Source organism: Vombatus ursinus, unplaced genomic scaffold, assembly GCF_900497805.2.
Source record: "Vombatus ursinus unplaced genomic scaffold, bare-nosed wombat genome assembly UNPS02014841.1, whole genome shotgun sequence".
Lineage (NCBI taxonomy): Eukaryota > Metazoa > Chordata > Mammalia > Diprotodontia > Vombatidae > Vombatus > Vombatus ursinus.
The window spans coordinates 11,708,842-11,726,986 of record NW_020954619.1 but is presented as its reverse complement, the minus strand read 5'-3'; the positions used below and the strand labels follow the sequence as shown (position 1 = coordinate 11,726,986).

The window sequence follows — 18,145 nt, the reverse complement described above, 5'->3', positions numbered from 1 at the left end:
CTCTTCACTATAATTTTCCATAATAATACTAAAAACTGGTTAAGGAGAAAATTTCAAGCTAGTAACATCTTACAGGCTCAGAATCAGAAAGCATAGCATAAAGAACACAAAAAAAGACAAGGTTTTTATTTCAATTATTTAATTTGAGTGCAATGAAGATATAAACAAACTATATAAACAACTACATATGTGGTGGAAAAGAAAAGCCAATAAAGTACATGATTAAAAAAAACTCAAAACAAAAAATGTTAATTTTTGTTTTACAGCTAGCTCTTGATTAATCATATATAATTGAAAGATGGCATCCTTTAAAGAATCAGAGGGAATTTGTGGGGCAGAGTCAAGATGGTGAAGTAGAGAAAGTTCTCAGCTGAGCTCTCCCAACATTCCCCTCCAAACAACTTTAAAATAATTCCTCAAATTAAATTCTGGTGTGGCAGAACCAACAAACGGTCAGAGTGAAATATTTTTCCAGCCAAGAAAACAAAGGAGATTGGAAAGAGAGATTTGTGACCTGGGGAAGGAGATTGGTCCAAAGATTATGTGAATGAAGCATCAGTGGTGGGACTAAGTGGTGGGAAGAAAAGCAGCAGCACCTTGAGGAGCTCTCAAGCCAGAGACATTAAGAGGATCTGGTCCTGTGCTAGCATTGGACACAGGACTAAATGCAGTTTGGCAACCCCATTGCCTATACCCACTTCTGGGTCATAGTTCAAAGGCAGAGAGGAACACTATTGGTTAAGAGGGAGTGGAAGCCCTGAGGGACAACTGTTTGGCAACTCCATTATCTATAGCTATTTCTGGGTCATAGTTGAAGGGCAGGGAGAAGCACTTTCAGTCAAGAGGGAGTGGAAGCCCTGAGGAGTAGTATCACTTGCAGTCCCCAGTGGATCAGAGACCTTGAGGAACAATATAGTTTCCAGTTCCAAGGGAGAAGGGGCCTAAGGAGCAGTAGAGATTTCAATTCCAAGGGATGGGGTGGGGGTGGGGCTTCCTGGGTAAGGACCAAAGCACAGATTAGGAAAGCAGTGACTACACTTCTTCTTAGTTCACAACACGTTGGAAGTACTGAAAACTTCCAAACTCTAAGAACCAGTTCTGAAAATAGCAGTATAAAAAAAGCCCAAGGCTTGGGATAGTGCCCCAACTCCTCTCCCCCAACCAGGAACAGAGTTCAACTCTAGCATAAAATCCAAAATCAAGAAATAGGGTGGGAAAACAAGCAAACAACAGCAAAAAAGAACCTAACCACAAAAATTTACAATGATGACAGGGAAGATCAAGATATAAACTCAGAAGGAGACAACAAAGTAAATCCTCAAAAAATATGAATTGGACACAAGCCAAACAAAAATTCCTGGAAGAGCAAAAAACCTTTTTTTTTTTTCAAAATCAAATAAGAGTGGTAGAGGAAAAATTAAGCAAATAAATGAAAGCAAAGAAAGAAAATTAGGAAAAGACAAAAGTTTGGTAAAAGAAGTACAAAAAATACTGAAGAAAATAACATCTTAAAAAGAAAAATTGGCCAAATGGAAAAAAAAAGCTACCTAAAGAAAATAATTCCTTAAAAATTAAAATTGGGCAAGTGAAGGCAAATGACTCAATGACACATCAAGAAAAAATGAAACAAAGTCAAAAGAATGAAAAAAATGTGAAATATCTCATAGTAAAAACAGCTGGCTTAGAAAATAAATCAAAGAGAGATAATTTAAGAATTACTGGACTACCTGAAAGTCATGATAAGAGAAAGAGCATAGACATCATATTTCAAGAAATTATCAAGGAAAATTGCCCAGATATCCTCAAACCAGAGGGTAAGATAGAAATTGAAATAACCTACCTGAAAGACATCCCAAAATAAAAACTCCAAGGAATACTTCAGTCAAATTCAAGGGCTCTCGGGTCAAAGAGTAAATATTGCAAGCAGACAGAAAGAAATCAAATACCATGGGGCCAGTCAGGATCACACAAGCTTTAGCAGCTAATACATTAAAGGAATGAAGGGCTTAGAATATGGTATTCTGGAAGTCAAAAGAGCTGGGATTACAATCAATAATAATCTATGCAGCAAAATGGAGTATAATGCTTAATCATTAAATGGATATTTAATGAAATAGAGGACTTTTAAACATTCCTGGCAAAAAGATCCTAGCTGAATAGAAAATATAGAAAATGTGATTTTCAAATCAAAGACTCAAGAGAAGCATAAAGACACAAACATGAAACAGAAATATGGGATTCAATAAAATTAAACTGTTTATTCTTCTATATGTGTAGATGATACCTGTATCTTCTAAGATCTTTATGATTATTTGAGCAGTTAGAAGGATTCTACAGAGAAAGAGGGTGTGGGAGTGAGTTAATTGTGTAGGGATGATGTAAAAAAAATGGATTGGTGAAAAAGAAGGTTTCCCTGGGAAAAGCGGGATGGGAGAGGAAGAATGGAGAAAATTATATCATATAAAAGAGGCAGATAAGGAAGAGCTTTTACAGATGAGGGAAAAATGGGGGAGAGGAGAAGGAAGGGTAATACTAGAACTTCATTCATATCTAAATTCATTCAAAGATGGGAAATAAGTATACATACTCAAATGGTACTAAACATCTATCTGAACCAACAGGGAAGCAGGAGGGGAAGGCAATAAAAGAAAGGAAGGAGGTGATAAAAAAGGAGGGCAGTAAAAGAAGGCAGTGGTCAGAAACAAAACGGACTTTAAAGGCAGGATAAATAAATAGAGAGTGTAAATAAATAGAATAAAAGAGAGAGAGAAGGATAAACCAAAGAAAATAGGATGGAGAGAAATGCACAGTGAGTAATCCTACATGTAAATGTGAATGGGATGAATTCACCCATAAAACAGAAGCAGATAGACCTGGATTAGAAATCAGAATACAACAATATGTTGTTTACATGAAATACACTTGAAACTGACAGACATACACAGAGTTGAAATAAGGGGCTGGAGCGAAATCTATTATGCTTCAGCTGAAGCAGAAAAGGCAAAGGTAGCAATTGTGATCTCAAATGAAGCAAAATGAAAAATAGATCTAATTAAGAGAGATAAGTAGAGAAATTACTTCTTACTAAAAGTAATCATAGACAGTAAAGTAATATCACTTCTAAACATATATGTACCAAATGGCATAGCATCCAAATTCTTGAAAAAAAAAGTTAAATGAATTACAGTAGGAAATAAAAACTATACTAGTGAGGGACCACAGCTTTCCTCATTCAGAGTTAGATAAATCTAACCAGGAAATAAATAAGAGAGAAATCAAGGAGATGAATAAAATCTTAGAAAAGTTAGATATAATAGACCTCTGGGGGAAACTGAATGGGAACAGAAAGGAGTATACATTTTTCTCAACTGCATATAGCACTTTGACAAAAACTGACCATGTATTAGGACATAAAAACCTCAAAACAAATGCTAAAAAGCACAAATATTAAATGCATGCTTTTCAGACTACAATGCAATAAATATGACATTTAATAAAGGTTTGTGGAAGAATAGATTAAAAGTTTATTGGAAACTAAGTAATCTAATCCCAAAGAATGAGTGGGTCAAAGAACAAATCATAGAAACAATTATTTCATTAAAGAGAATGACAAAAATGAGACAACATACCAAAATTTGTGGGATGCAGCTAAAGAAGTACTTAAGAAAAAATTTATATCTCTAAATGTGCACATCAATAAAACAGAAAAAGCAATTCAATGCTTTAAATGCTAATCAATGAATTAGGCACGCAACTAAAAAAAATGAGAAAAAGAACAAATTTAAAATTCCCAGTTAAACACCAAAATGGAAATCTTGAAAATCAAAGTAGAGATTAATAAAATCAAAAGTTAGAAAACCCATTAAACTGATGAATAAAACTAGGAGATGGTTTTATAGAAAAAAATCAATAAAACAGATTATATTATTGGTTAATTTGATTTTAAAAAAGAAAGAAAACCAAATTACCAGTATCAAAAATGAAAAGGTTATTACATAAAAATGAAAAGCTTTTATACAGACCAAAACAATACTGTTAAAATTATAAAAGAAATAGTTGAAGAGGAAATTTTTTTTCAGAAAATTTCACTGATAAAAGTCTGATAGACAAGATATAAAGGGAAATCTTTAAAATATATAAGAATAAGAACTATTCCTACAACAGATAAATGATTAAAGATATGAATGTAATGGTATGAGTGTTGTCCTTTGTTCTTGAAGAGGACCAAAATGACATCACTATGTTGGTGTCAAGGTACAACACGTTTGACTGTGGCTAAGACCAAAAAATTTTATACCCGGAAAATTTCAGTCAGCTTTTGCATGAGCAATGGACTCATGGCCTTGTAAACCTTGGCTGGAAAAGAATCAGCAGCAGGTACTTTTTCACAAGAGAAGAGTCTAATAGCAATCAAAACCTCTTCTTCAGTTAGAAGTTAAGCTAGAGAGGGATTGACTTCAAGCTAAGGTATATCAGTGGCTTCAGCATTTACTGACGATACCCTGTTAAGAATACCATGATAATGTTCTGCCCATCTCTCTAGGATTATGTCCTTATCACTAATAAATGTAGCTCCAGCAGCACTGAGTAGTTTAGATGCACCATAGGTCTTTAACCATAAATAGCTTTCAGGGCAACATAAAAGCACTTTAGATTTTTACTATCAGCATAAAATTGAATTTCATCTGCCTTCTTAATGAGCCAAGAATCCTGCATTTCTCTCAATTTTGTTTGTACTTTACTTTTGATGGAGTTGATTGTTTTCTTAGAGATAAACTATCCTGTTGGTAAACCTCTGGAGTTCTTGTTTTTCAATTAGCATCTTCTGAATTTCCCATCATTTTTGTCAAACCAATCTTGATATTTGTGAGTGTTCTGGCCCAGATGAGTAAATGCAATGCTGTACACCAAATCTCTGAAAGCTGCCCACTCTTTTTTTGCTCCATTGTTGCCAACCATGTGTTAGCTAGCTTTCCATCCAAGTTAGCCAACCAAGTGTTCACGCTTGGAGAAGCACTCTAATATGATGACATTAAGCTTTCTAGTAGTTGTCTTGCCTTAGGGCCACCACTTTTTGCTAATGTTTAGCTTCAAGAGCATAAGTCTATGATCAGTTCAGCACTCTGCCACACATCACCTTCATCACTTTCACATCCTGTCTGTCTCTCCTCCTTATAATGGCATAGTCTATTAAATGCCAATGTTTGCTGTGAGAGTGTATCCATGAAGTTTTATTGCATTTAGGTGAACAGATGACAGTGTTGGTGATGAGAAGGTCATGAGATATACAAGTCTTCAGTAGTAACTAACCATTTATGGCTGTTGATGTTTCCAACTCCATTCCTCCCAAGGACTCCTTGCCATGTCTGATAGTCTGTGTCTACTCTGGCATTAAAATCACCAAGAATCACAGCTTGTCCTCTTTTGGTGCATTGATGATGAGGGTCTCTAGGTCCTCATAAAATTTTTCTTTGACCGTATCAATGTTCATCATGGCATATGCACTGATGATGATGGTATGCTGCTTTCCTGCAAGTGGCAGTCACATTACCATGAGCCTGTCATTCACTCCTTTTGGGAGGCGCAAAAATTTGTTGACTAGATTAGTTTTGATTGCAAAACCTATGCCAGCTTCACAACACTCCCCATCACTGCATCTATTCCAAGAAAATGTGTATCTAGCTCCAAGTTTGGTAAGTTGGTCTTCAGTTGCCAGCCATATTTCACTTGGGGCTGCTATATGGATGCGATATTTGCTGAGATCTCTCATAGTAAGAGCTGTTCATCTCTCAAGTCTGCTGGATTTTGTGTTGTCCATAAGTGTACACACATTCCATGTACCAATGGTGAGTGGAATCGTCTTTGTAAAAGTTTGTGTGTGTGTGTATGTTTTGATCACATGGTGAGATCCCCAACTGCCATGGTAAGCAGGCCAGGATTGGGTGAAGCAGACAATTTTTAAGGCACCTTTTCTAGCCTGTTCCTCATGCCAGAAGATAAACAGTGTGGTCCTTAAAAGGGATACTCAGACACCCAGGGGGCTGCTGAATCCCACTGCTGCTTTAGTCCAGTGAGAAGACAATCCTATGGCCTGGGCTGCCTGTGTGAAGGATTGTGAATAAAGTTCCCAGCATATCTGTACCTGTTGTTTAGTCACTTGCCTGTTACCACAGGACTCTGAGGTAGGTAAAAATGGTAAAATGGTATGAGTAATACCTTTGACTAGTATATAAATTGGATTTAAGTGAGGCAGAGTTGTGTGAAGTTGTCAGCCTTACTCTCACTTCCAGACTCATCAGAGTTCAGTGGAAAGACAAAAGTCAAGATGACTGGTGATGGTGTGGGATGCCTTAGACGACTGTGGCATTTTCAACATCTAATCAAGTGTTGAAAGCACCATAATGCCTGATTCAGCTGCCTTCATGGCCACTGGAACAAACTGTTCTCATCTGCCTATTTTGCTAGGGGAAGTCTTCACATAATTAAGGTAAACACCTCCTTACCTCACCAATGGGTCTGAGATCTCTCGATTACTCTCAACTTAATTTAGCCCATCTGCCAGAACAGTTTACTGGGGTGTGGCTGCTGCATATGCTACAGCATCTTGGAGCCATAGGTGAGAGTTGAGTGAATCAGGTGTACACCAAAGGTGAAAAGCAGCCCTCATAGCAGAGGTACTAGTTTTCCCTAAATAACCATATACCTCTAAGGATATGAACCGTCACTTCTTAAAAGAAGAAAAGCAAGCTGCCAACAACCATATAGGAACCCCAAGGCAGAGCAAAGATGGCAGAGAAGACAGAAACAGTACAGCCATGATCCCCTGAAAACTACTCTACTCATATCGAATCTTGATGAGGGAATCCTAGAAAAAGTCCTAGAGAGTCATTTTTCTATCCCAATAACACAGTGAGGTCTGCAGACACTAGGGACAGGGTCGAGTTATGTGCATGCTATGCATGGAGAACAACAGTGCAGGAAGAAGTTGGGCCCCAGGGTGAGACCAGGTGGCAGATGCATATCACGCTACCTCGATGGGAACATTTCACAATTTTAAAAATGTCTCTACAAATGAAATGAGAGCATTAGAAGAAAAAATTGGAAATGAAATGAGAACTATGAAACAAAGAATTGGAAAGAGAACTAACAGATTGGTACAAGAGTAATGAAAACTCACCCAAGCAACAAATATAAGTCAATGACTCCATAAGACAACAAGAAATAGTAAAATAATGTCAAAAGACTGGAAAAAATAGAAGAAAAAATTTTTTAAAGTAGCAAAAACAACTGAACTGGAAACTGGATTGAGGAGGAAAATTTTAAGACTTATTGGACTACCTGAAAGCCATGAACAAAAAAAAAAAAAGCCTAGACATGATATTTTAAGAAATCTTAAAAAAAAAAAACTACCCAGATGTCTTAAAACGAAAGAGCAAAGTAGAAATAGAAAGAATTTACCAGTCACCTCCTCAAAGAAAACCCAAAATAAAAACTCCCAGGAACATGACTGTCCAAACCTAGACCTTCCAATTCCAAGCAGCCAGAAAGAATAAAGTCAAGTACTGAGGAGCAACAATCAGGATAATACATGATTTAGCGGTTATCATTAAAAAGGAGTGGAGAGCTCAGAATACGACATGACAGAAAGGAGAGATAAAGGCTTACAACCAAGAATAACATACTCAGCAAAACTGAGTATAATCTTCTGGTGGGGGGTAGGAGGAAGGTGGTGGTGGCGAGAAGAGAAAGGGCTTTAAATGAAATACAGGTTTTCCTAGCATTCCTGAGGAAAAGACCAGAGGTACACAGAAACTTTGAAGTTCAAACAGAAGTCAAGCAAAACATAAAAAGGTAAATATGAGGGAGCAATTTTAAGGAACTAAACAAGGATAAACTATTTGTTTTTTTATATGATACCTATATCATCAAATTCTATCATCATTAAGGGTTCATAGAGAGAGGACTTAGACAAGGTCTGAGAGTGATTCTGTTACATCTTAATGATCTTAAGAGAAAAATGGAGAGAGAGTGGGGAAGAGGAATTTGTTGGGGGTGGAGGGCATGGAAGAAATGGAAAGGAATGCTAGGGAAAATTATCACCCATAATCAAGAGTGCACAAGTAGACATCTATACAATCAAGGATTGGGGGAATTTGGGACAGGGTAGTGAGTGACACCTGAATCTCAATCTCATCTGAACTGGTCGAGGAAGAACACACACACACACACACGGCACAGTTGGGTACAGATTCACTCAGAGAAACTAGAGAGAAAGGGGAGAAATTAGGAGGAATGAGAGGGAGGATAGATTAAGGAAGGATTAGTTTTCTTTTTCTTTTTGGTGAGGCAATTGGGATTAAGTGACTTGCCCAGGGTCACACTGCTAGTAAGTGTCAAGTGTCTGAGGTAGGATTTGAACTAAGCTCCTACTGACTCCAAGGCTGGAGCTCTATCTACTGCACCAGCTAGCTGCCCCCTGGAAGGATTAGTTTTAAGCAAAGCAAATGAAAACTAAGGATAAACAAAAAAAAACTATAGCAGCTTTTTTGTTGTAGTAAGGAATAGGAAACAGAGGGAGTGCCCATCAATTGGGGGAATGACTGAACAAGTTATGGTACATTAATGTGACAGAATACAATTGTGCTATAGGAAATGACGAAGGGTATAGTTTCAGAGAAACGTGGAAAAACCTGTATGAACTGAAGCAGAATGAAGTGAACGGAACCAGGAAAACAATTTAACAATGACAACAATACGGCAAAGACAAAGGACTTTGAAATAATTAGGAACTCTGATAAGTGTAATGTCCAAAAACAATTTCAGAGCATTCACAGTGTCTCATACTTGAGATCTCCAGCCTCTAGAGAGACAGTCAACTTCTAGTCACTTTGGGATTCAAGTCCAGGCAATACAAAAGTCAATGGAGAGTCAAGTTTTTTAAAGTTCTCCACTGGGTCATGGCAACAGCTAATGGGACTTCTCAAACAAGTCAACAGGCATTTATTAAGCCTTTATTATTTGCTAGGCACTGTGCTAAGCACTATGAATACAAAGAAAGGAGAAAACAATTTCAAAGATCTCACAATGTAATGGGGGAGACAACATGCAAACAATTCTGTACAAGCATGATATGTACAGGAAAAGCCTGGCCCCTTCTAACATTTCCAGTCTCTTTATATGTTACTTTCCCCAACATATCCTGGGATTCAACACTAGCTGCTGTGGTATTTCTTGCACAAGACACTCCATCTCTCGGCTCTGTGCATTTTCACTGGCTCTCTTTCCTGCCTGGAATGCTCTCCCTGCCCATTTCTACCTCCTGACTTCCCTGGCTGCCTTCAGGACTCTGTTCCCAACTCCTACAACAAGCCTTTCATAGCCCTCTTTAATATCTTTAATCTTAGTGGCTACCCTATGAAACTTGAAAATCTTGGAGCCTGGATCAAATCTAAGTCTTTTCTGATTCAAGGCCAGCATTCTTTCCACTACCAATTTGACAAGTAAGAATCAGAACTACCTTTTAAAAAAACATATACAAAAGTACCTTACCTTTAGTCACTTATTTTTCAGTGATCTAGGATTGGAACCATGTGAGAACCCCATCAGCTAGCAATACAGATTGCAACCCCTCAGCACCTTAAGAGGCAAATTAATAAGTAGGTACAGTAAAAAAAATATATATTCATATATACACATATATAAGTATTTTTATTTAATGTGTTAGCTACATATTTATAGTAAATATATTTTTATTACATGTATATGTATGTATGTATGGATGGATGGATGGACGGATGGATGCGACCAGTAACATCATGGGGTGATGTCTTGACTTGGGTGTGAATTGGATTTAAGTGAGGCAGAGTTGCACAAAATCTTCAGCCTCATTTTCTCCTCCAGAGTCTTCAAAGCCCAGTGGCAAAACAAAAATCAAGATGACTGGCAATGACCCAGGACACAGCAGATGACCTTGGTCTCTTTGATGTCTGACCAAGCTCTAAGCACTCCATAGAACTTGTTTCAACCACATTCATGGCTATGGGAACACATTATTTTCATTCACCCATTCTTCCATGGAAACCTTCACATGCTTGAGGTAGACATTGCCCTAACTCGCTGATTTGTTTGAGACCTGTTGGTTAGCCCATCTGCCAAGATGGTTTTACTGGGTGGGGTGTGTCTGCTGCACACGCTACATACAGCTTCTTAGAGCAACAGGTGAGAGTCAGATGACATTTGGATACCAAAGGTGGATAAGCAGTCCTGAAAAGGGTTCAGCAAGCCCTTACACCAGAAGTGCTAGTCTTCCTGAATACCCCATATACTACATGTATGTATATCCGTGTATGCTTATCTATACACATAGCCTATATGTACATATACATGTATGTGTGTATGTAAGAATATATGTATATATAGTCTAGAGGTAAAACTTAAAGTTATAGAAGTGTGACACCAGGGTGGGGATCAGCCTGGAGTGTACTACCATGCCACAGCAACACCAACAGCAGGCCTTTAAAGGTAACTGCAATAGCAGCAGCAGCACCTTCAGGAGCTCTCAGTGCAGAGATGATGAAGGGGTCAGACAATCTCAGAAAGAGACCACAGGGAACCCTTTGCTGACACAGGGTGCAGGTCTTTGTCGCATTGCCTGTATGTAGTTCTGGTTTGCAGTTCGAGGGAAAAGAGGAGCACTAGTGCTTGTGATCACAGGAGGTCAGGGGACCTGGTCTCAGTTCCAAGGCAGAAAGGATCACCGGCACTTGCAGTTGCAGGAAAGCAGAGACATTGTTACAGTTTTAAGGCCCAGATAAGTGCTAGCACTTGCAGTGGTAGGAAAGCAAGGTCCCTTTAGGGGTAAAGATAAAAGCACAGGTCAGGAGAGCAATGACCACATTGCTCCTTCTACCACACCAGCTTGGAAATACTAAAAATTTATAGAACCCTAGATCTAGCTCTGAGAACAGTATCAAGAAAAACCTGAAGCTGGAGACGGTGCCCCATCTACCCTGGAAGCAAACCCAATTTTAACATAAATTTAGAGTTTAAAAAAAAGGCTGGAAAAATGAACAAACAACAAAAAAAGAACTTGACCATTAAAAAGCTGCTATGATGACAGGGAAGATCAAGACACAGATTAAGAAGACAACAAAGTCAAAACTGCTTACATACAAAGCCTCAAAGGGGTAAAAACGTGAATTATACACAAGCCTGACAAGGATTCTTGGAAGGGTTCAAAAAGGATTTTAAAAATCAAACAAGAGATGTAGAGGAAACATCGGGAAAAGAAATGAGAGTTTTTGTAAGAATTAAAAAATTGGTAAAAAGAGGTGAGCGCACACACACATACACATGCGCGCACACACACACACACACACACACACACATGGAAATAACATGTTAAAAAACAGAACTAGCCCAATGGCAAAAGAGGTACAAAAGCTCACTAAAGAAAATAATTTCTTAAAAATTAAAACTAAATAAGTAGAAGCTAATGACTTTAAAAGACATCAAGAAATAATAAAACAAAGTCAAAAGAATGAAAAAATAGAAGAAAATGTGAAGTTATCTCACTGAAAAAACTGACCTGGAAAATAGTTTGAGGAGAGATAATTTAAGAATTATTGTAGTACCTAAAAGCCATGATCAGAAAAAGAGTCTAGACACACTATTTTTAAAAATTATCAAGGAAAACTGCTTATATTTCTACATGAGAACATGATACTCATAACTTCTAAGAACTTTATCATTATTAAGGCAGTGGGAAGGAGTATACATAGAGGGATTAAGTGTAAGTTGACTATGATGAGATGATCTCAAAAAATATTAGGGATGAAAAAGAGGGTTACAGTGGGAGAAGGGAAAAGGGAAAAAAGAATGGGGAAAATTATCTCACATGAAAGAAGCACAGGAAGGGCTTTTACAGTGGAGGAGAAAATGTGATGGGGGGAGGGTGGAGGGACCTGGAAGGCAACACTTGAACCTAACTCTCACTGGAATTGGTTCAAAGAGGGAATAACATACACACTCAGTTGGGTATGGAAATATATCTTATCAAACAAGGAAGTAGGAGGGGGACAGCTTTTGGGAGGGGATGATGAAAGAAGGGAGGATAGTCGAAAGGAGGCAGTGGTCAGAAGGAAAACAGATTTTTCAGGAAGGACAGGGTAAAATGACAGACAGATAAGGATAAACAGGGTAAAAATAGGAGGGAGGGAAATACACAGTTAGTAAGCATAACTGAATGTGAATGGGTTGAACTCACCCATAAAAGGAAGTGGATGGCAGAATGGATTAACATCAGAATCCAACAATATGTTGTTTATAAGAAAAACACTTGACACAGACAGACAGACAGGGAGACAGACAGACACACACACACACACAGAGTAAAAATAAGGAGATGGAGCAGAATCTATTAAGCCTCAGCTGAAGTAAAAAAAAAAATTAGCTCTTGTGACCCTGGGCAAGTTACTTAACCCCAATTGCTTCACCAAAAATAAATAAATAAACAAATAAAATAAAAAAACCTAAAAGATGGGGCAGCTAGGTGGTGCAGTGGATAGAGCACTGGCCCTAAAGTCAGGAGGACCTGAGTTCAAATCCAGCCTCAGAAACATAACACTCACTAGTTGTGTGACTCTGGGCAAGTCACTTAACCCCAATTGCCTCACTAAAAATAAATAAATAAATAAATAAGTGAACAAGTAAATAAATAAATAGATAGATAGGTAAGTAAATAAATAAATAAATAGATGGATGAATGAATGAATAAATAAAATAAAGTAAAAATGGCAGGAAGAGCGATCATGATCTCAGATAAAGCAAAAGCAAAAATAGACCTAATTAAAACAGATGAGTAGGGAAACTACATCTTGCTAAAAGGAACCATAGAACACAAAGTAATATCAATTCTAAACATATATGCACCAAATGGCATAGCATCCAAATTCTTAAAAGGTAAATGAATTACAGGAGGAAATAGACAATAATATTATATTATTGGGTCACCTCAACTTTTCCCTCTCAGAAGTAGATAAATCTAATCTTAAATTAATAAGAAAGAAGTTAAGGAGATGGATAGAATTTTAGAATTGTTAGATATGACAGACATTTTGAAAAAAAATTGAATGGAAATAGAAAGGAATGTACCTTTTTCTCAGTTGTGGATGGCACCTACACAAAAAACTAACCATGTATTAGAACATTAGAACATCACAAATAATGCAAAAAAAAAGGAGAAATATTAAAGGTATCTTTTTTAGACCATAATGCAATAAAATAAAATTCAATAAAAGGTCTTAGAAGTACAGATTAAAAATTAATTGGAAACTAAATAATCTAATCCTAAAGGATATGGGGGGGAGGTGGTGTCAGAAAACAAATCATAACAACAATCTTTCATCAAAGAGAATGATATAATGTACCAAAATTTGTGGAATGCAGAAAATGAAGTGATTAGGGGAAAGTTCATTCTTCTAAATGTTTACATCAATAAAATAGAGAAAGAGCAGACCAATGAATTAAAAAAAAAACAAGAAAAAGAACAAATTAAAAATTCCAAATTAAGCACCAAGGTGGAAATCTTGAAAATCAAAGGAGAGATTAATAAAATTGAAAGTAAAAAAAAATTAACTAATAAATGAAACTAAGACATGGTTTTGTGGGAAAAAAAATAAACAAAATAGATATAACATTGGTCAATTTGATTATTAAAAAAAAGAAAAAACCCAATTACTAGTATAAAAACATGGCTTAATGCACCATCAATGAAGATGAAATTAAAGCAATTATTAGAAGCTATTTTGCACAATTATATGTCAACAAATCTAACAGTCTAAGGGAAATGGATGAATATTTACAAAAATATAAATTGCCCAGATTAACAGAAGAGGAAACAGAATACTTAAATAATCCTATATTTGAAAAAAGAAATTGAACAAGCCATAAATGAGCTCCCTAAGGAAAAATCCCCAGGTATGAATTCAGATGAATTCACAACTGAATTCTACCAAACACTTAAAGAACAAATAATCATAATATTTTATAAAGTATTTGGAAAAATAGGCAGAGTCCTATTAAATTTTTTTTTTTGTGACACAAATATGGTGCTGATATCTAAGCTAGGAAGAGAAAAAACAGAGAAAAGAAACTATAGACCAATTTCCCTGATGAATATTGATGCAAAAAAAAAAATTAAAATACTAGCAAGGAGATTACAGCAATGTATCACAAAGGTCAAGCACCATGACCAGGTGGGATTTATACCAAGAATGCAGGACTAATTCAACATTAGGAAAACTATAAGCATAATTGACAATACCAATTTAAAAAAAATCACATGATTTTCAACAGATTCAGAAAAGGCTTTTGACAAAATATAACACTAATTCCTGTTAAAAACATAAAAAAAAATGGGAATAAATGGAACTTTCCTGAAAATGATAAGTGGTATCCATTTAAAACCATCAGCATGTGTAATGGGGATAAGCTAGAAGTCTTCCTGGTATGATCTAGGTTGAAGCAAGGATGCCCATGAGCACCACTATTATTTAATATGGTACTATAAATACTAAGACAAGAAAAAGAAATTAAAGGAATTAAAATAGAGAATGACAAAGAAAACTATCACTCTTTGCAGATGACATGATGGCTTTTTTAGAGAATCCTAGAAAATCAACTAAAAAGCTAGCTGAAACAATTAACAACTTCAGCAAAGTAGAAGGATATAAAACAAACCCACATAATTCATCAACATTTCTATATATTATCAAAAAAAAGTTCAGCAAGATGAGATAGAAAAAGAAATTCCATTTAAAATACCTGCAAACAATACAAAATACTTGAGAGTCTGCCTGCCAAGACAAATGCAAGGAACTGCATGAACACAACTGCAAAACTTTTCACACAAATAAAGACAGATCTAAACAACTAAAAAAAATATCAATTGCTCAGGGGTAGGCCAAACCAAATATAATAAAAATGGCAATTCTATCTAAGTTAATTTACTTATTAAGTGCCATACAAATCGAATTACCAAAAAAATTTATTTTATACTGCTAGAAAAAAATAACAAAGTTAATGAAGATCAACAAAAGGTCAAGATTATCAAGGGAATCAATGAAAAAAATGTCAAGGGAGATGCTCTAGCAGTACCAGATCTCAAACTGTGTTACAAAGCAGTAATCATGAAAACAATCTAATTCTGTTAAGAAGAGTGTAGCATCAATGGAATAGATTAGGTACATAACATATAATAGTAAATGACCAGAGTAATCAAGTGTTTGATAAATTCAGAGATCCAAGCTTTTTTTTTTTTATTTTGTTTTTAGGCAATTGGGGTTAAGTGACTTGCCCAGGGTCACACAGCCAGTAAGTGTCAAGTGTTTGGTCTGAGGCCGGATTTGAACTCAGGATCTCCTGACTTCAGGGCTGGTGCTCTATCCACTGCGCCACCTAGCTGACCCTGAGATCCAAGCTTTTGGGACAAGAATGCACTATCTGACAAAAATTTCTGGGAAAACTGAAAAGCAGTGAGGTAGAAACTAGAGGGGCAGCTAGGTGGCGCAGTGGATGGAGCACTGACCCTGAATTCAGGAGGACCTGAGTACAAATCTGCCCTTAGACACATAACACTTACTAGCTGTGTGACCCTGGGCAAGTCACTTAACCCCATTGCCTAGCCAAAAAACAAAACAAAACAAAAAAAAAGAAACTAGAGACCAACATATACCAAGATAAGGTCAAAATGGGTAATAGCATAAGCAAATTAGGGAGGATGGAAAATTTTACTTGTGATACCTATGAATAAGGGAAGAATTTCTGTTTAAATAAGGGATAGAGAGGATGACAGCATATAAAATGGATCATTTTGATTATATTAAATTAAAAAGTTATTGCACAAAAAAAAAATCAATGCAGCCAAGACTAGAAAGAAAGCAGGAAACTGGGGGAAATTTTTAGCAAATTTCTCTGATAAAGGCCTCATTTCTAAAATATATAGAGAATGAGTCAAACTTATTAAGACTATGAGTCATTGCCCAGTTGACAAATGGTCAAAGGATATGAACAGGCAGTTTTCAGACGAAGAAATTAAAGCTACCTATAGTCATATGAAAAAATATTCTAAATCACTATTGATTGGAGAAATGCAAATTAAAACAAGTCTGAGGTACCACTCCACACCTATGACATTGGCTAATATGACAGAAAAGGAAAATGACAAATGTTGGAGGAGGGGATGTTGAAAAATTGGGACACTAATGCATGGTTGATAGAGTTGTGAACTAATCCAACCATTCTGGAGAGCAATTTAGAACTATGCCCAACCCAATATTACCACTATTAGATCTGTATTCCACCAAAGAGATCAAAGGAAAAGGAAAAGGACCTATATGCACAAAAATATTTATAGCATCTCTTTGTGGGGAGAAAGAATTGGAAATTGAGGGGATGCCCATCAATTGGGGAATGGCTGAACAAGTTGTGGTATCTGTTTATGATGGAACACTATATGATGAACAGGATGCTTTCAGAAAAACCTGGGAAGAATTATATGAACTGATGCAAAGTGAACTGAGCAGAATCAGGAGATCATTGTATACAATGCAGCAATATTTACAATGATCAGTTGCAAATGACTCAGCTATTTGTAGCAATACAATATTCCAAGAAATATTTTGAAGGACTTATGATGAAAAATGCTGTTCATCTCCAGAGAAAGAACTGATGGAGTCTGGATGCAGACTGAAGCATAATTTTTTCACTTTCTTTATTTTTCTTGTTTTTTTTTTTCTTTTTGCAACAAGGCTAATATGGAAATGTTTTGTTTCATAGGTATAATTGAGATCACATTTTTTGTCTTTCTCAGTGGATGGAGGAGTGGTGGGAAGGAGAGAATTCAGAACTCAATTTTTTAAAAAATGCTAAAAATAAATAAATAATGTTTTTGTTTAAAAGAAAGGCTGGTTAACTTAGGTAGTTAGAAGACATGTTAATAAATCCCAGTTCATGAGTCCTACCAAAGCATGGGTCAATTAACTGTGCTTTGTTCCATGGCCATAGACTTTAACTCGAAATGTAGTCAGCTGCCTTTATGTCACTGTCCACAAAGATATCAAGGCATAAGAATATAAATGGATCAGCATGCTTCTATCACCATTACTAGAAAAAGTACATACCTACCTGGTAATGGCTACACAGAGAGGAAAAAAATGTTTTTAACCCTATGCACTGATGACATAAAAAAAATTCTTCAATAAATGTATATTACAAAATTGTTAATAGTGAGATATGCTGCTGAAAACACAGCTCAATCTTAGGAAAGCAGAATGAGGCTATTTGGCTTGTCAACGTTACATCATTTTATCATAAAGGCATATAGTATGGTGCATATTGAAAAGAAAATTTAGTTTTTGCAAATGAGCACTACGTAGTGACCTCATCCCCATGCAACATTTGTGTAACAAATAAAGGAATATACTCAATTCAATTCAAAAAGTTATTAAGCACCTTTTAAGTTAATAAGTGAAGCTTAACATTAAAAATAAACAAACAAAAAAAACCAAAAAACAAAAAAGATCTTGGCAATTGGTCCCATCACTTCCTCACAAATAGAGGGAGAAAAATGGAAGCAGTATCAGATTATATATTCTTGGGCTCAAAGATGACTATAGATGGTGACTGCAGCCATGAAATTAAAAAATGCTTGGTCCTTGGAAGGAAAGGTATGGCAAATCTGGACAGCATACTAAAAAGCAGAGACATCATCTTTGTGACAAAGGTCTATATAATCAAAGCTATGGTTTTTCCAATAGCAATGTATGGCTAAGAGAGTTGGACTATAATGAAAGCTGAGCACCACGGAATCAACGCTTTCAAATTGTCATTCTACAGAAGACTTTTGAGTGTCTCTTGGACAGTAAGGAGATCAAATCAGTCAATACTTAAAGAAATTAATTCAGGCTATTAACTGGAAGGTCAAATATTAATGCTGAAGCTTAAATACTTTGAACATATAATGAGAAGATGGAACTCATTGGAAAAGAGCCTGAAGTTGGGAAAAACTGAAGGCAAAAGAAAAAGGGGACGGCAGAAGATGAGATGGATAGATAGCGTCATGGAAATAACAAATATGAACTCGGAC

The 18,145-nt window shown here is 36.2% G+C and overlaps 1 protein-coding gene across 3 annotated transcripts in view; it reads right to left on the bottom strand.

Annotated features, from left to right (window-relative positions):
- TASP1 (taspase 1) overlaps window positions 1–18,145 on the bottom strand; it is a 274,462-nt gene that overhangs the window by 104,424 nt on the left and 151,893 nt on the right. The gene's annotated exons all lie outside the window — the stretch shown is intronic.